The sequence below is a fragment of the Mauremys mutica genome, unplaced genomic scaffold, assembly GCF_020497125.1.
Source record: "Mauremys mutica isolate MM-2020 ecotype Southern unplaced genomic scaffold, ASM2049712v1 Super-Scaffold_100403, whole genome shotgun sequence".
NCBI lineage: Eukaryota > Metazoa > Chordata > Testudines > Geoemydidae > Mauremys > Mauremys mutica.
Window position 1 is genome coordinate 252,960 of NW_025423331.1, and position 24,521 is coordinate 277,480.

General features: G+C 52.3%; 1 long non-coding RNA gene across 1 annotated transcript; it reads left to right on the top strand.

Annotated features, from left to right (window-relative positions):
- Positions 1 to 7,045: 7,045 nt before the first annotated feature.
- LOC123361173 lies at positions 7,046 to 12,279 on the top strand. The gene is made up of 3 exons (XR_006576120.1): positions 7,046 to 7,106; positions 11,623 to 11,711; positions 12,222 to 12,279. It is a non-coding gene; the product is annotated as an uncharacterized LOC123361173 (long non-coding RNA).
- The last annotated feature ends 12,242 nt before the right edge of the window (positions 12,280 to 24,521 follow it).

Here is a 24,521-nt window from a genome sequence, read left to right on the forward strand (position 1 = left end):
GCCTGAAATGAGGGACTCGTGGCAGTTAAAGGAACTGCTGCACTTTCAGAAAACATCCCACCCGTGCACAAAGGGGGACAGAAGAGCCTGTTAGTCTAGCACGCTCCCAACTGAACTACTTCAGCAGCTGCTCGGTTTCTTTTTGGCCTCCTGCTTTTCTGTCTGGGATGTTGTTGTCAGCTGTGGCACAGAAAAAGGACGTCATTGCGAGCGGCCCATGAAGACAAGATTCACTTTTGCCTTCCTTGCTTGGCTTTACTCACTTCCTCACCCTATTCCTGCCTTAGTTCCTGGGTTACCTGAAGGCGACGGGGGGCCAGCAGTACCAGGAGGAAGTTGGGCAGCTAGACCCTGGTGGCAAAAGTCCTGCCGCCACTTGCCACCCCACTCTCTTCTCCCAGCGTCACATATTGGCCACCAGGGACTTGGGGCCCAGCAGCGCAACGGAAGGCAGTGGACAGAGCCACCCTCGCCTTGAAGCTCCGGCTCATTAAACCACATCTTCAGTCGCTGATGGCCAATGAGAGACCAACATCACTTGCTATTTTAGCACTTGGAAATGCCATTGGTCAGTCACTGGATCTCTGTAATGCTGTTACAGAACAAATGAACACAGAATCTCAGTGTGACATTCTATACCTTTGGGGGAGCGGCTGTAACCCCCATAATCATTGTGATCTTACATATAGAGCATGACTTGTAAGGTATCAGGGAAAGGATATGATCGGCTGAAAGTCACTTCTCTACCCATAGATGTAGATCATTCATGCATATGAAGTTATGAGAATTGTGCAGTGTGGTTGTCACTGTGCTGCAAGGTGGGGGAGCCAGACAAATATTAGCTCCCCAGTGGCAACAGCAAGAAAAGTAACCAACACCCGGACAGGGTGTCAAACAACCCATCGACAGCCATTGTCCAGCAAGGGAGCTACAATGCAATGACTCACCTGCATGAGGACACCCCAGGGGAATTGCTCAGACTTGCTTGGAGAGACGCAGTGATGCTCACCTGACTCTGAAGAGGTGGGGGGGGGGGGGCAAAGCCATGAGGGAAGAAAGGACATGATAAAAGGAGAGACATTTGCCAGGCTTTATCTCTCTCTGCCACCTACATCTACAGACACCCCCACACCAAGCAACCGAAGAGCTGATGAAAGGGGAGAGCCTGGCTGAAAAGCCACCAGCCAGCCTGTGGTGAGAAGCATCTGAGTTTGTAAGGGTACTGAAAGGGTTAAGATCAGCTTAGAATTAAAAGCAATGAGGAGTCCGGTGGCACCTTAAGGACTAACAGATTTATTTGGGCATAAGCGTTCATGGGTAAAAAGCCCACTTCTTCAGATGCATGGAGTGAAAATTGCAGATAGAGGCATAAATATAGATTGGAACATGAAGTGACGGGAGTTACCGTACAAGGGGAGAACCAGTGTTGAAGGTTAATTCAGTCAGGGTGGATGTGGTCCTCTCCCCATAATTGATGGGGAGGTGTCAATACCAAGAGAGGGAAAATTGCTTTTGTAGTGAGCCAGCTACTCCCAGTCCTTATTCAAGCTCAAATTAATGGTGTTAAGTTTGCAAATCAATTGCAACTCTGCAATTTCTCTTTGAAGTCTGTTTTTGAAGTTTTTTTGAATGGCTACTTTGAATTGTTGGCTGTGAATGTGTAAATGTGCTATTGACTATACAAGTCCCATATGGTCTCATGATTGGGATTCCTGGTTTTCACCCAGGTGGCCTGGGTTCAATTCCCATTGTGGGAACAATGCAGAGCTTTTGCTCAGAGGGGAGGCAGGAAATGAAAGGAATGGGAAGGGATCCTGCCAGCAGGGGAGTTGGACAGTGTTGGGAGGGGACCCCAGAAGTGCGGGTGGGGCAGTGGTCTGTGGGGAGATGAGGGAAGGATTCCAGCTCTGTGGGAAGTTGACATGGCAGGTGGGAAGAGTGTGTGTCCCTCTAAACTGACCACCAGCAGACTAGGCAGGCTTGGAAGAATTACGTATTTGTTGGTAAATGTCAATTTCTATGTAAACACAACCCAATGGCAGAATCTTTCCATCGATAATAAACAAAACTAACAGATGGACAAAGTAAGAAACATGTTGCTTGAGAACTTATCCTATTCTAATCCTCTAGGGTTCCCTTTTGCCTTAGGCCCCACCACCTGGGCATTTCATATCCCTCCTCATTTTCACACAGACACAATTTCCTTTGCACAGATCCATGAACAGCAAAACCTCCCTGTGTCTATTGTCTGAGCCAGGGCATTCGATTCCACTGAAACCTTCTCTCCTGCAATGGCAATGGCCAGACAGAGGGAATGCGTCCACCTTCCCCCCTGGCAGTGAGATATTCACTCTCCTCTTCATGCTGCTGTTGTTATTCCATGAGTAATCAAGGATGGAATAAAAAGCTGAGTTTACTCCAGGGTGAGGAAAGAACGGAGCCACCAACGCCCTCAAAAATCTCAATGCCCAGAGAAAACCTGCCTCTGTTATTGGAATCACAGAGGTGCTGGCGATACAATTGGAAAAGGGACTGTCTGAATTGCCAAGGCAGGGAATGAACAATCTACAGCAACATCATTAACCACAAACACACTGTAGCCATGCTCCAGCCAGTAGGGAAATGGGCAGGAATTCTGGCTGTTCAGCCATGGCCACACTTACAGAGCTGCACAGCAGTGAGTGCGCTGGGGAAGCTGGTCTGAGCAAACAATTGGAAATGACCCTTCAGTGAGAACAGAACCAGAGTGTAGAAAGGCCCCTGTGTTAAGTGGTTGTGGCTGAGGCCTTAGGTAGCTGGGCTAGAAAACCATGGGTGTCTTTCTGTGAAGGTTTGAGCCTTGCCAGCTAGGCAAGGCTGGTGTGTGGTGTCTCCATGGCTGTACTTCCAGGGTCTGATCACAACAGTGCCACAGGGAGCCAAGCCTAGACATATTCAGAGGCTAAGGCCAGGTCAATGTTTCAAACAGTGAGTCTATGCTGCTGCAGCTCAGTAATGGAGATGCTCTGTGCCAGGGTTTCTCAAACGTCCTTTCACTGCAACCTCCTTCTGCCAAAATAACTTAATACGTAGCCCTGGAAAGAGGGACCAAGCCCCCCCACTTCGGGGGTTGGGGGAGAGAGCCAAAGACTGAGCCCCAGTGGGGGGAGGGCAAAACCAAAGCCTGAGGGATTCAGCCCTGGGTGGGGGGGCTCAGACTTTTGGCTTCAGCCCCAGGACCCAACAAGTCTAATGCCAGCCCTGGTGACCCCATTAAAACAGGGTCACGACCCACTTTACAGTCCTGACCCACAGCTTGAGAACCACTGCTCTATGCTGAGGGAGGGGGGAGAGTTTTCCTGTTGGTGTAGTCAATCCACTTCCCCAGGAGGTGGCAGGTCTGTCATGGGGAGAAGCTATATCAGTGGGGGTGCAAGCTGTGGTGTTTACCACATTTAAGAAGTTTAATCAAACCCCATTTTTAAAACCACCTGTGGTCTGGGAATGGCAAAGGAGCTCGATGAAGCAGGGTCTGTCCTTCAAAATCCTGGAGATCACGATTCCATACTCCTGTTGTAATGGGGGTATAGCTCAGTGGTAGAGTGTTTGATTGCAGATCAAGTGGTCCTTTTTTTTTTTTTTTTTAGGAGGGCACCTGGCTTTGAACAAAGAAAAACATTTTCATTTCCATTCTCCATTATGTTCAGGAGCTCCACCATACGAGGATGCTTGAAATGAATGAACACTCAATATTTCACTGTCCAAATGCATAAAAACCTAGCAAACCTGTCCATCAGCTGAAATCAGTTCCAATCCTCTAAGTGTCTAGTTTATGTTTTCATCAATTAAACAAAGATATCATTCCCTGAAGCAGAGCACAAGTTTGAAGTACAGGCAGCATAGAGCCAATATTCATAATGTCAACTACAAAAAACGATACACATCTAGAGATAGCATCATTATAATCAGCCAAACAGAACCTCTCCATAGACCCCTTACACGAGCACTTCTCTGTAATATTGGCTGCAAATATAGAACATTGGTCGCAACGGTGATCTATACAGTTACAGATTATGTCAATAACATCACAGGAGGTGACACGGCATCCGTGAGACTGATACTGGAATACTGCCTCCAGTTTTGGTGTCCTCATTGGCAAAAGATATTGTGAAATTGGAGCTGGGGCAGCAAAGAGCCACCTAATGTTCTGAGGACTGGAAAAAATACCTTCTGGTGAGCTATTGAAAGAGCTCAACCTGATTAGCTTATCAAAAGAAGATTGAAAGGTGACTTCATTGAAGTGTCTTAATGGAGAGAAAAGATTGGGTATTTAAGGGCTCTTTAATCTAGCAGAGAAAGGCATAAGAAGACCTAATGGCTAGAAGGTGAAGACAGATAAATTCGTATTACAACTAAGGCACAAAGATTCAACAGCGAGGATGATTCACCACAAGAACAAGCTACCAAGGAAAGTGGTGGATTCTCCATCTCCTGATGTCATTTAATGAAGACAAGATGCCTTTCTGGAATGTGTTTGCCCCAAAAGTAGCTCTTGTGTCATACAGGAGGCCTGTGATATGCAGGGGGTCAGATTAGATGCTCTGATGGTCTCTTCTGGCAATAAAGTCGACTAATTTCTGAAAAACTGAGGGTAGCATTGGGAGCAGCGTCTGATGTTTTCCTGTCTAGCCAGCTTGCTGCCTAGAACGAACGCTCTAGGACAGTCTGCAGGGTCCTATCCCCACACTGAGAGCAGCCAGGGGGCACCACGGTGAGAGAACAAAGAGTGACCCCTTGTCTCTGCCTGCAGACCCATCACACCCCTACTAGCCAGAGGCTGATACAGCCCCATGGTAGGGAACCCAACACCCTCCCCACTGCCAGGAGCTGGATGTGAGGGGCCGGGACATCTTCCCTACACCTCCCTGCTGGGTGCCCCCTTTCCATGTCACACCAGCCCCTGGATTCAGCACTGGGAGTCTGGTCAGTTTTCCCAGCCCTGCCCAGGAGGTTGGTTTCTCTATTTCCTGTTTCACAAATTAGGGAATTTTCTCCCCCAACACCCAAGTGTTTGTTCTGAGGATCTAGGCCCACGTTAAACAAGTCCCAGCAGGTTTGTCACACTCTGTCCCCCTCCCTGTCGTCACCCAGGGTATTCCCTGCCCCCCTCCAGCCCTAACTCCCCAGAAGTTGCCACCTCTTCAGTATTTCCTGCCCCTCCCCCTCCAGCAGGAACCCACCAGCAACCCCCCAATAACCCCCACCTGAGCTGGCGCCACTGCAGCCGGAGAAGCCCCCCACCGGGGTTAATGCCGGGCTCCCCCCGCACAGACCCCGTGGAGGAAGCAGCAGCTGCTCAGCTCCCGATGGAGGCAGCAGCGTCTGGTCTCTCCGGAGTTGCCCGGGGCTGATGGTCCCGGTTCTTTGTTCTCCCTCCCGGCGCCTCCCCCACTCCCAGCTGCTCCAGCCCCTTCCCGTGCCCCGCAAACCCCCCCTGGGCTGCAGCGGCTGGGACCCAGCTGAGACCCTCTGCTGAGCCGAGCACTGCACGGGCTGGGGGAGCTGCTGCGTGGGGCCCGGGGAGGAGCCGCCGGCCCGGCCCCCGCCCTTTTGTGCGGCAGCGGGGCCATGGCCGGGGCCGGGAGCGCAGCGCGGGGGCTGCTCCAGCCCTGCAGCGCGGGGACAGCGCGCGGGGGCAGGGGCAGCGCGGGGCGGACACGCTCCTGCCGGGGGCGGGGTCAGGGCTGGGGGTTGGGCTGCGGGGGGGCCGGTTATTACGTGGAGATCACAAGCCCCCCCAGCTCTGCCGCTCCCCGGGAAAAGGCGGGGGGGGGGGGTCTGAGAGGCACCGGCTGGGAGAGGGGGCGGGGCCGGGGGAAATGATGAGCGGTGGGGGGAGGGGCAGGCTGGCCCCGGGGACCTCCCTTACCTGGGCGGGAGAGGGTGGAAGCGGCCCCGGGGCAGGCTGGGAGCTGTAGTTCCTGACTCTCCCTGGAACGGAAGTGACGTTGGCGGGGGAACCGGATCCGGGGCCGGGCTGCGAAGGAGCGTTGGGCGCTGCGGCTCTGCCTGGCTCGCGCGGGGCCGTTGGAGCCTCTCCCGGGCCGGAGAAGGGTTGGTGCCGTTGGGGCTCTGGGCATGCGCAGATCGCGGCGGGAGAGCCCTTCCTTAACCGTGGCCGGGGGGAGCAGGTGACCCCCCCCCGAGGAGCGGGGAGAGAAAGGGGGGGGCTGAGATCCCCTCGGATTTACCGCTGCCCCCTCCCGTGGGGACCCCCCTCCTCCCCCGTCCTGCCCCCTTTCTCCCTAGAGAGCCACGAGCAGCGCCCAGGGTGACCCCCCCCCTCCCCAACCCCTGAGAAGTTCCCTGCCCCCCCCCCCGATTGTGCCCCATTTTCTCTCCCCTTCGCCAATGGCCAGTTCAGGTCTCAGGTTTGGGGGTTTCCCCCATTTCCACCTGCAGGGATTTGTCCTTGTGCGGGTGGGAAATGGTTCCCCCCAGTGATTCCTGAGCTGGGCAGAGGGTGAATGGGCAGAGGCTGGGGGGGGCCTGAGACAGGGACACCTCTGGGCTGGGCTGGGGGGGCCACTCTCTGCTGGCAACGGGGCCTGGGAAGGGCCAGGAAGGGGAGGGAGGAGCAAGTGTCCCCCATGGAGACGGCCCAGCCCCAGGTTTCCCAGTCCAGCTACTCCCCAGACCCCATTGCCAGCCCCTCCCCACAGCCAGCGACTTTCTGACTCCAGCCCCACTCCTTTTCCCTGTGAGTGTGAGGCAAGAAGGATCCGTCCCATTCTCTTGTTGATTCAATATCCTTGTATAATCCCCTCCAATTTCCCATCTTTTCTCTTGAATGGTGACATAAAATCTCCCCACATGATGCTTGTCCCTTATATTGACAAATATTTAGTTTGTGCCCCATTTTCTCCTCAGTTCTGAAATACTGATATCAAATTCTCAAAAATCTTCCCACTTTTCTCTCCAGGTGCGTGACTGAGATCAGGGCTCTTATCGTACTGAGCGTGGCCCTGTTCTGCCAGGTGCTGCAGAGACCCCAACTGAGATCTGGGCCCTGTTCTGCCAGGCGCTGAAGAGACCCCAAGTGAGATCAGACCCCACTGTTGTGCCAGGTAAAAGTGAGACCTGGACCAAGATCACGCCCCCTTCCTTGTGCCAGGCAGCGAACGACTCTGACCCAAACCGCTGCGTCCATTGTGCTGGGCACTACAGAGACCTCAGCTGAGATCTGTGTCCCTGTTGGGTCTGGCATTGCATTGACTCTAAAAAAGATCACACCCCACCACTGTACTGGGCACTGCACAGACCCTGACAGAGATCCTGCCCCCACATTTTACCAGTTGCTGCAGGAGCCCTAAACAAAATCCGGGATCCTGTAATACTGGGAGTTGCAGAGACACCGACTGAGGTCAGGCCCCTGTTGTGCAGGGCTCTGCACAGACACTGACCAAGATCAGGGTCCCCATTGTGACAGGTGCTGCACAGACATCAAGGGTATCTCTACCCTGCCATTAAAACTCCCCAGCTGGCCCATGCCAGGTGACTCAGGCTCACGGGCTCAGGCGAAGGGGCTGTTTAATTGCAGTGTAGGTGTCTGGGCTTGGGCTGGGGCCAGGCTGTAGGACCCTGCGAGGTGGGAGGGTGCCAGACCTTGGGCTGCAGCTCCAGCCAGAACATGGACACCACAATTAAACAGTCCCACAGCCTGAGCCGTGTGAGCCCAAGTAAGCGGGCATGGGCCAGCCGCCGGTGTCGAACAAGTTTGCCTGGAGAATTTGGGGCAAAACTGGGAACTGAACCCAGATTGTTTGAATTCTTGCCTCTCCCCTTAACCCCAAGCCCAGCGTGTGTGTGTACAGCGTTGTTTTGGTCTGTGTTTGCCTTGCATTGGCTTCCAAGGGAGGCTGTGGAATTTCCTTCATTGGAGATTTTTAAAACCAGGTTAGAGATACACCAGTCTGGGAATGTCTATGGATACTTGGTCCTGCCTCATCACAGGGAGCTGGAGTAGACGCCCTCTCAAGATCCCTTCCAGGCCTACACTGAAATAATTCTCTTGTGCTGTGTCCTGTTCTACACTGAGCTGTTTTGCGTGGGGCCATTTGGAACTGTGATCGCACCATGTTGTGTAGCTGTTTTGTGGTGCATTGTTTTGCTTCAGCTTGTTTGGTGCCTGTGCTGTGTTGGTTTGAGTTGAGCTATTTTCCATTGTGTACTTTTGTCCTAGGATGTCATCGTTTGCATGGTGTTACTTTCTTTTCCTTTGTATTGTCATTTTATGCTGTGGAGTGTAGGTTGTGTTTTTTTCCCCCTGAATTGCCTGACATTATGTTGTGGTGGGTTTTAGTCTGTATATTGTGTTTTTATATGTATTGCGACAAAGCTCCTCCTCACCTCAGTGATCATCCCCTCTGGTGGAACCCACAGTCTGGGTCAACTCTTCTTATGTCTGATCAGGAGTAGCAAGGTTTGGGGGGAACCCGGGCCTGCCCTCTACTCCAGGTTCCAGCCCAGGGCCCTGTGGATCACAGCTGTCTATAGTGCCTCCTGTAACAGCTGCATGACAGCTACAACTCCCTGGGCTACTTCCCCATGACCTCCTCCAAACACCTTCTTTATCCTCACCACAGGACCTTCCTTCTGGTGTCTGATAACACTTGTACTCCTCAGTGCTCCAGCAGCAGCACCCACTCAGTTTCAGCTCCTTGCGCCTCTTGCTCCCAGCTCCTCACACACACTTCTCTCCTCTGGCTCCTCCTCCCCTGACTGGAGTGAGCTCCTTTTTAAACCAGGTGCCCTGATTAGCCTGCCCTGATTGGCTGCAGGTGCTCCAATCAATGTAGCTCTCTCCAGTGCCTTCTAGAAAGATCTTAATTGGCCCCAGGTGCCTTGATTAACCTGGAGCAACTGCCATTTTGGTTACCATGGTCCTAGGGATTTGCTTAGCCTGGGGCTAACATACCTGTTCCTCAGTACTTTACTGTAGCCATCCGGCCTTGCCCCATCACAGTATATATCGCATGGCATCCTAGACATGTAGGGCTAGATAGGACCTCAAGATGTCATCAAGATCTCTCTGCCGAGGCAGGACCAAGTATCTGTAGATTATCTCTGACAGAGCTTTGTCCTACCTGTTCTTAAAAACTTCCAGGGAAAGAGACTCCCCAGCCCCCCTTGTAAGACTATTCCCGAGCTGACCTGCCTTAGCTCTGGGGACACCCACACAGAGTGTAGTGGTGAGCAGCTCTGGAGAGTGAGGAGACCCCAGTGAGTGGGCAGCTGGGTAAAGAGACTGAAGTTGGGAGGAGAAACATTGACGTGTCCAAGGTCACCCAGGCTGTCCGTGACCGAGCTCGAAATAGGTTCTAGTGCCACCGTACTGCTGTTTCTGAAAGTCTCTGCCACACTGGTGTGTTAGGCACTGGTGCAAACCCTTAGTACAGACAGAGTTTACACTAGTGCACTCTGGTACTGGTGCACCATGTCCCAGTTTGAAGGTTTGAAGTGGTGGGGGTGCGGGGAAGTGACCTCACAGAGGCCTGGGGCTGGCTGAACAGTGCACCTGGGAAGGGAGGGGCAGCAGTGAGTGCTGGAGGTATGAGCCAGGAGCACAGCCCCACAGGGCTGGACACTGACTTCTCCTGACCCAGGGGACACCCCCCAGCGAGGTGGTTTGTCCATGGATGCACAGGCCGTCTTGGCAGGGCAGCTCAGCTGCAGTCCCTGCACACCTCTTCCTGCAGCCTAATACAGTGTGCTCAGGGGCCTTCCCAACCTGCGGGTGACGGGACTCTGGAGTTAACAGGGTCTGTTCCTGGCTCTGTCACGGACCTGTTTAGTGACCGTGGGGAAGTCACAGTCCCTCTCTCTGTAACGCTGTCCCCAGTGACTCGAGAGCATGAGCACCAGCCTCGGGCAGACTGGTAAGAAGCAGGGAACAAACCCCAAATTGGGTGTGAGGCCTGTATGGAGATTTCACCAACCAAGTATCCAGTGTGAACGCTTCAGGCTCTGTAACAGCATTAACATGGAATCACAGACAGTCCCCTTGGGTGATCCCATATATCTCACCACGCAGGTGAGCTCGTCTTCGTGACAGATGGTCCCTTCCTCCAGGGGTTTTCAATCTTTTTCTTTCTGAGCCCTCCCCCCACACATGCTATAAAAACTCCACGGCCCACGTGGGCCACAATAGCTGGTTTTCTGCATATAAAATCCAGGGCTGGCGTTAGGGGGCAGCAAGCAGGGCAACTGCCTGCGGCCCCACGCCACAGGGGCCCCCACAAAGCTACATTGCTCAGGCTTTGGCTTCAGCCCTGGTGGTGGGGCTGAGGGCCCTGGACTTCAGCCCCATGCGCTGGGACTTCAGCTTTCTGCCCTGGGCCTCAGCGAGTCTAATGCCGGCCTTGCTTGGCAACCCCCTGAAAGCTGCTCACGGCCCCCCAGGAGACCCCAAACCCCTGGTTGAGAACCACTGCCTTACCCCACGAATCACAGCAATGTTCAAGTTACTGCCAGTCTCAAAGGACCAGTCACTTCCTTAGGTCAGCTGAATCTTAGATCTTCCAACAAAGACAACACTTGTAGCCAGTCCTGTCATAACCTGTATTAAGACTTATTTAAAAGGAAAGGAGAGTTGTTTACGAAGTTAAAGCAGGTAATCCTATAGATGCAGACGAGTTGCAGTCTTAAATTTCAAAGGTAATAGAAGCTTCTATAATAAGCAAGCTCTGCATATTCTTTAGGACTAACCCCAGCTAAGCAGCTGGGGATCTCGTGCTTATGCCTAGAAACTTTGCCCTCCAGAGTCCAAGCAACATACAGATAATCAGTTCCTTCTGTATGGGGTTTTTCATCCCCTTCCTACCATGTGCTCTGTCCTGGAAACTCAGACCTGGGCTCTGTTAATACAAACTCTAAGCCACAGACAGGAGAGAGGATAGGGGAAGGAAGGAGAGATTGAAAGGGGCAGTGGGAGAAATGAGTGGGGGGAGAGATTTCCAGCTCTCTAGTCCACCCAGACACATGTATTGCAGCATCCCTGGGCAGAATCACTTTCCAGTGAACAAGCAAAGGATTAGACAGAGAAAAAGCCAGTTCCTGACTCCATATTCCCCCTGCTGGGGTGTGGATGCCCTGGGGTCAGTGTCCGAGGGAATCCCCACAGTGACTCCTTTGGTTCTGCTCTTTTCTAGCCTTGTGTTTGGAAACAAAGGGCAGGTCTGTGCTACCACTGGATTGGCAGGTAGCACTCTCCCATCAACGCCACTGCCTCAAGGGGCGAATGCGGAGTCGATGGGTTAGCAGCAGCAGTCGGATGCTGCAGTAAGTCGATCTAAGTAAGCCGACTTCAGCTACGCTGTTCTCATAGCTGAAGTTGTGTATCTTAGATCAACCTCCACCTCCAGTGTAGACCAGGGGGAGGGAGAAGGGAGGTTAAAAATGTGCCTGTGGGCTTAGCCTGGCCAGAGGGGCCAGGTCTACACTGTAATAAAGAGACTGAGCATTTTCCCAGGATGGCAGAATCTAGGGTGTCTGTGTGCAGGGAAAGAGCCTGGGGGAATCGTGATGTGAAATTAACTGAAGCCTGTTCTGAAACCCCCACAACTGCCCTTCTCACCCTGCCAGGCTGCAGAATGACATCCAAGTTTCAGTCAAGCTCATCCCATCCTCCCATGGGACATAGGAGAGAGATGGCTGCAAAGGAGTCAGTCCAGGTAGGGATTATCGGGGGGTTGCTGGTGGGTTCCTACAGGAGGGAACGGGACAGCAAATACACCGGAGATGGGAAGGTTTGCACAGTCTGGTTTGGAGGTTGGAGCGGGGCAGAAAATGCACAGGATGGGAAAGGAAGGATGGACAGATTGTGGCAAACCTGCTGGGAGTTGTTTAATAAATGGCCTAGACTCTAGGAGCAGACCCATGAGATGAGGAGGTTGAAATGCCCTCAATTCTGGAACAGAAAATAACCCACCTACATGGGGCTGGCAAAAACTGACCCCAGACTCCCGGTGCTGGAGCCTGACTAATCACTGGCTGCTGAGAGATATGAAGGGGGCACCCACCTGTCAGACTTAGGGGAGATTCCCTTCCCTTCATATCCAGCTCCTCACAATGAGGAGGTGTTGGGCTTCCTACCACAGAACTCTACCTGGACCCTGCTAGAGGCTCCATCTCCTGTATCAGTCGGTGGCTAGTAGGTGTGTGTTGGACTCTTGCTCTTTCAGGGGCCGGTGACCTTCGAGGAGGTGGCTGTGTATTTCACCAGGGGAGAGGGGGCTCTGCTGGACCCCACTCAGAGAGCCCTCTACAGGGATGTCATGCAGGAGAACTATGAGACGGTGACCTCGCTGGGTAAGGAGTCCTGTCCCCTGGGTTATTAGAAGCTGTGGGATCTCTGAAGAACCTGAGTAGTAATAACTTTATACCTTTATTTGTCATACAAGTTTTGACAAGTTTCCTTGCCCCCCCTCCCTTTTTTTTGCCTTATCTCCCACCCACTAGTATCATTTTTGGACATGTGCCTTTTTGGTGCGATCAATCATTTTAAAATTGCATTTAATGTATCCTTATTGGATATATTAATAACTGTAGCTTTCATGCCTTTTCCTCATTTTAAGAGGAAAATACGCCACCTGTAGAATTCTAAATTGAGTAAATAGGTGTATGACTCATGCATGGCTTGTGTGACAGTCAGATGAGCTCCTCTTTTGATAGGAGAGCGTATAATGTTGCCATTCAGGACCCCACCAGTGAAGGGAGAACAGAGCTGTGGGAGGGGAGGAGAAGGGGGGAGTAGATAATTCTGGGGTGCCAGGACATGGGGAGGGTGTGTGCAGGGTTAGAGCTAACAGCAGCAGGGAGGGATGAAGTAGTGAGATGAAGAGGGAACACAAGAATATTCCAAGGTGCCGGGAGCTGGTGCTGGCTGAGAGTAATGGGAAGAAGTGGAGAGGAGTGTGGAGGAAGGGCACCGAGCAAGTGGCTCAGTCTCAGGTGTTGAAGCTAAGTGGACTGGCCTTGTGGAAGAGTGGGAGTCCTTGGGGGGTCTAGTGCACTCAAGGGGCACCTCCCAAGGACTGTTTAAAAGCCAGGGCATTGCACAGATCCTATGGATCCATGACAGTGCCAGAGGTTCAGCCTTATGGGGAAAAGATATAAAACAAGAAAAGGATCTAAATGCGTGTTTACCATCGCTCCCTCTCAGTCCTCATGGGAATCCCTGATCCGTTCCAAAGTGTATTAAAACCTTCCTCTAAGGCTCACCTCTTGGTTATCAGGTCATGTCCGTTTTGTTAGAGGGTTTTCCCTTCACCCTCCCACTTCCCTGGTTCTTGTCACGCAGACAGCAAGCAGCAAATGACCAGAAGTCCGATGCACAGATAATGCGATGTTTATTGGGGTTATTTCCAAGCAAGCATATTCCACTGCCCTAATGAACTTACACCTAGAAAAAATAATTATGCAGCAGACAGAAACAATTAGAGAACCAGACTGATTAACAAGGTAAAAGTGGTGGCCATAAAGATAAAACAATACAGAAATGAGGGTTTCACAACCACAACCATTGATAAGGGATTTCTTTCCAGACAGGCTGCTGTCAGACTAAGTTTTCTTTATCCATCTTAAGATCTGTTTCTTTATCTGGTGGTGATGGGCACTATCAGGACAGGATCGACTTCCTAACAGCCCAATAGCACCTTATTTCAGTGTGACTGGTTTGGGATGTGAGGATCTGACCCTTCGCTTCCCAGTGTATGGCTGCCCCTGCTGCTTAGCCAAAGGCCTTAGCCTAAGAACAAGGCCTCAGCCTAGCCTAGTGAGAGAAGGCCCAGACACAGGCAGACTGAGATTTTGATTCTTTGCTAGTTACAGGGGTATAAAGACAAAGTGATAAAAATACCCCTAAGTTCTTAAAGTCTAGGCTTTACAGGCAGGCCTGAATATGTCTATTCTAACAGTGGGTTCTAGCCCTTCCCCCATTCTGTGTCTGTCCTGTCTATTTAGATCAGGGCAGTGCTGTGCCGAGTCTTCATTTATTGACTCTAATTTAAGGTTCCGTGTGCCAGTAACACATTTTAATGTTTTTAGAAGGTCTCTTTCTATAAGTCTATAATATAGAACTAAACTATTGTTGTGTGTAAAGTAAATAAGGTTTTTAAAATGTCTAAGAAGTTTAATTTAAAATTAAATTAAAATGCAGAACCCCCCCCCCCGGACGAGGGGCCAGGACCCAGGCAGTGTGAGTGCCACTGAAAATCAGCTCGCTGCCGCAGGTTGCCTACCCCTGATTTAGATTGTAAATTCTTCAGGGCATGGGCCATCTACTATTCTCTGTTTGCACTTTGCCTAGCACAATGGGGACCCACTGTTAGTTGGTCCTTAGGCACTAAGGTAGTGAATATGATTTGTTATAATAGTAACTCTCCTGCCACTTTGAGCCAAGGAAGGTGGCCTTGGGATGCGTAGCCTTATTTGGGGTGTGTTAGTAATGTTGATTTGATTTATCAACTGAATTTAATTTGTTTTGTAGTTATTTTAATTAATTAATAATAATACTTAATCATTTATATTAATTAATATGGGTTTAGGCTCGCCAATTTGTTTGATCAGAAGATAAAAGTTCGTGTTTCGAATCAGGTTCCACAGAATTGATAAAGGGACCTTCGGGGGTATGACAGGAAGCTCACACGGAGACAGATATAGTCATAACGACTTTTTATTAAACTCAATGAAATAGTAAGTAAATTGTAAAACAGGTAGAATTACAGAGTTACAATTGTATTACTGTTATTCAGGAGATACGTATGATGATACAATATTATGTGCTGCAAACTTTGGTTAATATTCACACCCTGTTTTGATAAACTGCTGTTGGCCTCGCCTATGGCGGTTCTGGTTTCACAGCTCTTGCAAGGGAAACTAATGCAAAGAGCTGTCAAAGCTACTTTGGAATTTACTTTTTAGCTCAACTAAATAATCTAATACACAAATTAAAATAAAGTTTAGAGAGACCAAGCTTAGCCGAGTCCCTTTTCAACTTAAAGTTTGAAAAGAAAATAAGTGCAGCGTATTACTGGTTAATAGCTGTTGTAGATGGATAGCATGAATACGTAGCTGAAGATGGTGAAGTGTAGAGAAGAAGGAGGAGGTCAAGGTGGGGGTGAGGATACCATAGTGAGGACCTCTTTTTATAGAAATAAATACCGGAAATCCTTCCTCTTATGCCCAAATTTCAGTCTTCCCCCATAGAAATGTTAGGGTACGCTTACTCCATAGGCTAGTATGTGTGTGCGTATGGATGACAGGTATCTGCGCACTTGTGGGGTACTTGTTCAGTCTGTGAGTGCAACTTTGAAAAATCTCCTTTGTTATTCTTCATTGTCTGTTGGTCTAGGTAAAGGGTCTTAGACCTAAGCATAGGCACTTTATTTGGGTATAGGAAAAACAGTTGCTTTTCTGGGTAAAAGGGCACAGGATGTAGCTATGCTAACTTTGCTTTAGCTTAAAATGCAGGTTTTTCGCCTGTAGGTTTCTTGCATTACAGCCAAATGTATTTTTAATATGAATTAATAAACCTATCACAATACCGTACTTATAAGAAAAGAGAGATTTATGCAGGCAAGCAGATGAATCCTGAGAGCTACAGATGTTACTGTCTAAAAATGAGATGGGGTTAAAACTATGGAATATTCTTTGTGACAAGTATCCCACAAATTCCACTGACCTCCCGTGTTTTCTTTGCCTGCAGTAGGGTTTCCAGTTTCCAAACCTGATGTGATCTCACAGCTGGAACAAGGGGAAGAACCGTGGGTCCCGGACCTCCAGGGCTCTGAGAAAGAAGTGGTCCCGAGAGCTGCCTTTGCAGGTGAGGAATTGGTTCAACAACTACTTAGGAATGCAGGAAACATTTGGGATGCCCTACAAAGACCCTGTGAGCTCTCCAAGTTCAGGATTGTTCCCTGCAGATGTGGAATCATTATGACAGATGTCACTCATGGCTTCCCTCCTATTCTGACTGACAAATGGCAGCAGGTCCCTCCCTGATCTCACTTTCCCCCGAGAGTTATGGTGCAATGAGGACCCAGAACTGATCCCTTCCTCTCTTCTCTGTGAAGGGGTTGGGGAAAATCAGCACCTGATAGGTTTGATCTCTCCCACATATATTTTGGTTTGTTCATCCATTTTTCCATTCCTCTCTCTGACATTTCCTTTTTCTCAGGCACAGGGAGTGACCTATGTCTGGATTCTCTCTGTCTCCCATCCGGCGATGGGCTGGTGAGTGAGAACGAGGAGGAGAAACCCCAGCAGGAAGACACTGTGCAAGTAGATCCACATTGGCTGTTATCAGGAAGATCCAAAGGGAATGTTTCCAGGAGTTGTGCACTCCCAGAAAACACAAAAGCCTGTGAGACTCAGCAGAGGCCAGAGGAAAACTACAGTAGCCACTCAGCCCTTATTCCACGCAACAGAATCAACTTGGAAGAGACACACTACATGTGCCCTGAGTGCAGGAAAAGCTTCAATCGACGTTCAAACCTTATTGCACATCAGAGAATCCACACTGGGGAGACGCCCTACACGTGCTTTGAGTGCGGGAAAAGCTTCGGGCGGCGCTCTCACCTTATCAGACATGAGAGAATCCACACAGGGGAGACGCCCTACACGTGCTCTGAGTGCGGGAAAAGCTTCAATCAACGCTCAAACCTTATTACACATCACAGAATCCACACAGGGGAGACGCCCTACACATGCCCTGAGTGTGGGAAAAGCTTCAATCAGAGCTCAAACCTTATCACACATCAGAGAATCCACATGAGAGAGAACTGTTATAAATCCCTTGACTAGGGCTGGAGAAGTGATTTAAAAAAAAAAATCACATTTGCTAATTCCCTTCTTTGGGGTCAGTCCTGTGATCTTTTCTATCAACTCCTTTCCTTTGAGTCGAAGGAGTGTGTGTGTCCCTCCTGCCAGGAATGTTCATCAGCTCCTGATGGGGGAGAGGTTTGATTCCAACAAGCTACACTGAGGCTAAAACTACCCGTGCCTGACATCCACTAGCGCTGTACATGGCGTTGGCTGCTCAAGTTAGTGATCTTGGTGTAACAAGACAATTATAGTTGTAGTGCAGATGCAGCCCAGGTGCAGTGGTTGGCATTAGCTTCCCCCTTGACCTGACCTAAACTCCATCACTGTTCCTAGTCTAAACAAACCCTGAGCATCCCGGTTATACTGTTCTCCCATTTCAAAGCCATTGTTAGTCATCGAGTTCACTCTTGGAGAAGAAGTTGTTTCACTCCCAGTTGCTCTGATGTTGGTTCAGGTTGTGCTGCAGAGCAGATATTTTTACTACCATTTTTCTCACTTAAAATATATTGAACTATAACAAAGAGCAGGAACAGGGCAGGGATAGGGGAAAATGTCATTTCACCCTCTGTAACAACAGAAGAAGATGTTGTAAATGAGAGGGATTCCCTTATTCCCCATCACCATCCCAATCCCCCTGTTGTGCAGTTGGTTAGGTCAGTATTTTTTCTAAAGGGCTGGGAAGAGGATTCCCTCGTAAATAACTTGTAACTAAACAAAGTACTCATGCATTGGGCTCCCAAAGCCGTTGTGGCCCAGGCCCTGCAGGAAGTGGCTCCTGAAGAGATCTCCTTCCTCATTAGCTGCATGTTGCCTATTATTTAGGAAATACAATCCCTATCTAGGTAGAGATGGGAAACATGGAAGTGACTTTTCTCTTCAGCTCACCCCTGGTAGATGCTGCAAATGTGTAGAAAATGAAATCTGTGTTGAATGTGCTGTAGCTGCCGAAAGATACCTCTTTTTAATAGAGACATGACATTTGTTGTCTTACAGGGATTCTAAGTCGCACCTGAATTTAGTCCCTAATTTAAATCTGTGCCAGCACATTAAAGAAATAAAAGGGCATAGTTGGGGGAGTTGTACCTCACTGTCGCTACTGATCTGTTGTGCGGTTGGAGAAGAATTCTACACCAGAGAAGTGTAAAATTACTCCAAGGAAGGTCAAAGATTTGACAAGAGCTCAGGTAGAAATTGCAGGTACTAGTGGTTGATTTTCACCCCCGAGATGGAACCTATGGTGACCTGTGGCCCAGGTAAACTATTTTTAGAACCCTGCTCCCTAGTTAAGTGGCATTGATCACACTCCTGAAGGACGCCATGATTAAATTGGGCACAACTGTCTTTTACCATTTGGATCCAAAGTTTCATGAAGCGCAGAGAGAAACAGCTGATTCCTTCAGAGCCATTCCGTGCCTACGGGTCCCCATCTGGCTGCCTTGTTGGACAAGAAGCACTTCCCTGCTGGGCAAACAATGGTAGCCAATGAGGGAATGTATCAGATGTGAAGTTCAGACTGCAGGATACTTGAATGCTGAGTCCAGAGTCTGTGGTTTAGTCCAGGCCTGCACAACTCGTAAAGCGGCGAGGGCAATATTACTCCAAAGAAAACAGCGGAGGGATGAAACCCCCCCGGCCTCACCGAACACCACCCCCCAGCGCCGTCGAGCCCCTCCCCGAAACAATCCCCCCCCAAGCGCCACCCGCCCCATGGAAACAAACCCTCCTTCCCCAGCACCTCCCCGCCCAAACGGTGGCATTGAACCTTCGTAATATGTTTCAGCGGGCCTCTAAGGTAGTAGAATTAAGGTAGAAGTAGAATAAAATCTTCCCCCCACTTTGTAATCAGTTGCTCTGTGGAGTGAATGAGGTGGGACTGAGGAAGGCGTGGAAGGCAGCACCTCCAGACAGCTACAACCCTTGGAAAGGGGCTGGGAGCCAGACCAGATCAGCAAAACAGGTCAGCCACTGACTCATAGCTCATCTCCTCAGTCCCCTGCTGCCGGCTCACCAGCCCCTCCCACTCGCCTCCTCAGCCTCCCTCCCTCACCTGCTAATGTATCATACAGGAGGCACAGGCGGTCAGATTAGATGCTCTAATGGTCTCTTCTGGCCATAAAGTCGACTAATTTCTGAAAATCTGAGTGTAGCATTGGGAGCAGCGTCTGATGTTTCCCTGTCTAGCCGGCTTGCTGCCTCAAACGAACGCTCCTTGAGTGGGGTGATCCACAGGGAGTAGCTCAAACCTCCAAAGTGCCTGGCCAGGGGCAGGACATTAGCCCAGCAAGGGAGGGGTGCGGCAGTGACATCACAAAGGCCTTTTGCAGGACCTCAGCCTATTGGTCCAAGGTGGTGGGGAGGTGGTGACCTCACAGAGAGATGCTGACATCAGCCAGGCAGGACCGGGGCGAGGGGCCAGGGAAACCTCAGAGACCCCTGTGGCTTTGCTGCAGCAAGTCTCCTTCTCCAGGTCTCTCTTTGAGGACTGAGAGAGTATTCGGGTTCACGGACGTGAGCGCCAGGAGGAACCTCTTTAGAGTTTTCTCCTTCCCTTTTTGTGATTTTACTAGAAAACAGCCGTCCCTGTTTAGAAGGTAAGAGCCTCCTCGAGGTTTGAAACCAGTTCAGTCTGATCCATCTGGTGACAGTTGAATTCTAGGCATGGAAAACACGAGCTTAAGGAGGCAGAAGTTTATTGCGCACTTGAGATTTTGTCCCTTAGAATCACTGGGGACATTAGGGTTTGTTGTTTTTCTTTCACCTTTTCCTCCATCTCTCCCTCTTTTCTCTTCGTCTCTTGCTTCTTTTGTCCTTTCTCCTGTGCCCCTCCCAACATTAGGAGAGGTTTGTGTGTTGCAGGGGAGTGCTCTGCAGCTCCCAGTGTGGGAGGTCCACCCAAAAATGTGGGGCTGAAATAGTGCTCGGGCAGTGATCCCACCAGTGACCTGAGCCATCCTTTGGGCTCTCTGGTGAGAACCCTCAGCCTCCCGCCCTCAGACTCTACCCTGATTGGCTGAGCAGGGGGTTATTGACAGGGAGGAGACTCAGGTCCTTGTTGTTCTCTTTTAAGACCAAGGAAATAAGTCAGAACCAGTTCTGTGTTTGATGAATTTTGCTGCTTCTCTGCATTAATGGTCTCTGAGCAGTTCATGATTCTCTCTAACCTTGCAGTTCTCCTGAGATACTTGCTGAATAATTACTGTCACTGTTGGTCTGGAGCTCATCTGAGAGCACTTTATTCAGGTTATTCAATGTCTGAAATTCAAGATCTGATGGTTAGTTTGAAAATCAGGGCTCTTGGGTCCTATTCCCAACTCTGCCACTGACTGGCTGTGTCACGTAAGACAAGTCAAGTCTCCTTTCTCAGCCTTAGCTTCTCCCTCTTTCAAGTAGGGATAATAATGATCTGCTCCTACATAGCTCAGCACACTCACTCTTCCCCAACACACACACTGTCTCTCCCCACACACACACACACAGTCTCCACACTGCAGTTGAAAAGCAGCTGGCAATCTAGTAGGATGCCCATGGAACAATGGGAGAGAGAAACCTGCATCACTGAAAGTGCAGTGTAACAGGGTGGTACTCACCCCTGCCGCGCCTCCTGCTGGTCGGTCCCGGAATGTCCCTCGGTCCGGCCCTGGAGCGCCCCCGGCAGGCCAGTGACCCGCCTGTTCCCTGGCCCCAGCGTCCCTCCCTGGACCCGGTGCCCGCTATCTATAATTGGGTCTCCCCCTCCCAGGGGAACCCCGCGCTACTATCCCCACCTTGCCTCAGTAGTGGCTACTGACAGTCATGGTCTAGCCCCACACCCTGGGGCAGACTGCAGTATCAGCCCACTCATCACAGGCAAAGGGGGTTTGGACCTGCTGCTTCGTCCTACCCCTGGGCTGCCCTCTGCAACCCACAGTACCTATGGACCTTCGCTAGGCCGCAGCCTGGGGCTGTCCTGGCTAGAGCTTTCCTGGCTCCTCAGGCTGTCCCCCAGCTCTGCTTCCCTCAGGTATCTAGCCTCCAGCTAAGCAGCCAGGCCCATCCCTCTCTGCAGGCAGAGAGAGACTCTCTGGCTTCCTGGCTGCTCTGGCCTTTTATAAGGCCCTGGGCTCAGTTTGGGGCAGGGCCCCCAGCTGCCACCATTTCCCCAATCAGCCCAGCCAAAAGCCCCTTCCCAGGGCTGTTTTAAAGCCCCAAAGGGCAGGAGCGGGTAGTCAGCCCGCTACATGCAGCCATGGAGACACCACACACCAGCCTTGCCTAGCTGGCAAGAATCAAACCTCCACAGAAACACCCTGCGGCTTCTAACCCAGCTCCCTAAGGCCTCAGCCACAACCACTTAACACAGGGGCCTTTCTACACTCTGGTTCTGTTCTCACTGAAGGGTCATTTCCAATTGTTTCCTCAGACCAGCTTCCCCAGCACACTCACTGCTGTGCAGCTCTGTACGTGTGGCCATGGCTGAACAGCCAGAGTTCCTGCCCATTTCCCCACTGGCTGGAGCATGGCTAGTGTGTGTTTGTGGTTAATGACGTTGCTGTAGATGGTTCGTTTCCTGCCTTGGCAATTCAGACAGTCCCTTTTCCCAACATATCTCCAGGACATCAGTCCCTGGCTGGGTCTCCTGGGCAGTGGAAATCATCCCTTGTTTGGCCCTGCCAAGGGGATCGTGCAGAGCTGAGACGCCCCTCGGCTTGGATCAAAGGGGGGGTTGGATGGAATTTATCACACACCCCTCCCTGCTCCCCAGAGCCCCACGGGGAGAAGCTAGAGAAGGGGGAGTCGTTCCTCCCCTGCGCTCCCAGAAGAGCTGCTAGGACTCCTTCCTGCCAGCTACTCACCCCTGGATCCATCCTCAGCTCCTGGGATCTTCCTGCTCCAGAGGCTCCAGAGGCCTGGGGTGGGGAGGGCGTCACTGCACCGTCTGACACACAAGGGAGGCTTCTGGAATTGAAGGAAGGAGCAGAAAACGGAGAGGAAAGAAACAGAGAGAAAACGCCATCTTCTCTCCCCTCCCCCTCCCAGCAAGAAATGTTACCAAGGACCCGCGTGAGGGGAAATGGTGCCCTGGGTAAACCTTGTACTTTGGCACTTCCCCATCGTCCCTGGACGATCCCCATCCCCCTTTACCCCCAGCTCCTGCACTCCCGACTCTTGCACCTCCCCCACCCCTAACTCTGCCCCCTCCTGTGCCCTAACCCCTACACTGTGTCCCCTTTGCCCTTAACTCCTGCGCCCCCTCCTGTGCCACCAGCCATTGCCCCTCTCCTGCCCCCCTTCACCCCTAACCCCTGCGCCCCCTCCTGTGCCCCCAGCCACTGCCCCTCTCCTGCTCCCCTAACCCCAACCCCTGCGCCCCCTCCTGTGCCACCAGCCTCTGCCCCTCTCCTGCACCCCTAACCCCTGCGCCCCCTCCTGTGCCCCCAGCTACTGCCCCTCTCCTGCACCCCTTCACCCTAACCCCTACGCTGTGTCCCCTTCACCCCTAACCCCTGCGCCCCCTCGTGTGCCCCCAGCCACTGCCCCTCTCCTGCACCACCTTCACCCCTAACCCCTGCGCCTCCTCCTGTGCCACCAGCCACTGCCCCTCTCCTGCACCCCCTTCACCCCAACCCCCTGTGCCCCCTCCTGTGACCCCAGCCACTGCCCCTCTCCTGCACCCCCTTCACCCCTAACCCCTGCACCCCCTCCTGTGCCACCAGCCACTGCCCCTCTCCTGCACCCCCTTCACCCCACCTCCTGCACCTCCTCCTGTGCCACCAGCCACTGCCCCTCTCCTGCCCCCCTTCAGCCCTAACCCCTGCGCCCCCTCCTGTGCCCCCAGCCACTGCCCCTCTCCTGCACCCCCTTCACCCCTAACCCCTGTGCCCCCTCCTGTGCCCCCAGCCACTGCCCCTCTCCTGCACCCCCTTCACCCCAACCCCTGCACCCCCTCCTGTGCCACCAGCCACTGCCCCTCTCCTGCACCCCCTTCACCCCTAACCCCTGTGCCCCCTCCTGTGCCCCCAGCCACTGCCCCTCTCCTGCACCCCCTTCACCCCAACTCCTGCACCCCATCCTGTGCCACCAGCCACTGCCCCTCTCCTGCACCCCCTTCACCCCAACCCCTGCGCCCCCTCCTAGGCCACCAGCCACTGCCCCTCTCCTGCCCCCCTTCAGCCCTAACCCCTGCGCCCCCTCCTGTGCCACCAGCCACTGCCCCTCTCCTGCCCCCCCTTCACCCCTAACCCCTGCACCCCCCCCAGCGCCCACGTGGGGACACTAACCTGTGTGCATGGAGCAGCTGGCATTGCTCCTCCCTGGAACGCTGCTCCTCCGGGCACCCCTTGGGGCTGGGGGACGGGACGGGACGGGATGGGGAGGGGGGGGCGAGAAGCGACATCATCCGAGCTCCCTGCATCCAGGTCACGTTCCTCAGCCGGGCTGCGTCAGGGGAGGGCAGAGAGCAGCAGCTTCTGATGCTCCCCTCACAGCCCAGCCCCGGTGGGGAAAGTGACCAGGACGCAGGGAGCACATAGTGTTGCTCCTCGCTCCCCCCACCCTCTGTGGGGCCACGGAGGAGCACTGGGGCAGGGGAGAGCAGTGAGCACCTTTGCACGGCCACATGGTGCCCTTTGACCCCCTGGAGCCCTGGGCGGCTGCCGGGGGCCCCACCCCTAAGGCCGGCCGGGCTCCCCAGCATGAACAGCAGAGACACAGGGAGACTGGCCACACACTCTGTCCAACCATTGCCATTGCAGGAGAGAAGGTGTCAGTGGAATCGAATGCGCTGGCTCAGACAAGAGACACAGGGAGATTTTGCTGTTCATGGATCCATGCAAAGGAAATTGTGTGAAAATGGGGAGGGAAATGAAACACCCACCTGGTGGTGCCCAAGGCGGAAGGGACCCGTATCGGATTAGAACAGGACACGTTCTCAAGCAGCATGTTTCTTACTCTGCCCATCTGTCAGGTTTGATGATTATCAATGGAAACATTTTGCCATTGGGTCCTGTGTTTACACAGACATCGACATTTACCAACACACACGTAATTCTCCCCGTCCTGCCTAGCCTGCCGGGGGGGAGTGTAGAAGGACAGAGTCACTCTGCCCAGTGCCCATGCCAGGCCTGGGCTCTCCATGCTGCCCACTTCCCACAACGCTGGGATCCTTCCCTGACCTCCCCCAGACCTCTGCCCCCCACCCCCACTGCTGGGCTCCCCTCCCCACACTGTCCAACTCCCCTGCTTCCAGGATCCCTCCCCACTGCCCTCCTCCCCGCTGAGCAAAAACTCGACATTATTCCAGGGCCGCCCACAGGATTCAGGGGGCCTGGGGCAAAGCAATTTTGGGGGCCCCTTCCAGAGAAAAAAGTTGCAATTAGAATATTGGATTCCCGTGGGCAGCGGTGTAGCCAGGGTCTGACATGAGGGGAAGTGAACTCATAAAAAAAGGCACCACCCAACATATCAAATTACTAATTACATCCACTCCCTCCCACTTCCTGCCCCCTTCAGAACCCCCAACACCCCCCCACTCCTTGTCCCCTGGCTGCCCCCTCCTGGGACACCGGCCCCTAACTGCCCCCCTAGAACCCTACCTGTCCCCTGACTGCCCCGACCCTTATCCACACCCCTGCCCCCAGACAGACTGCCAGGACTCCCACACCTATCCAACCACTCCCCGC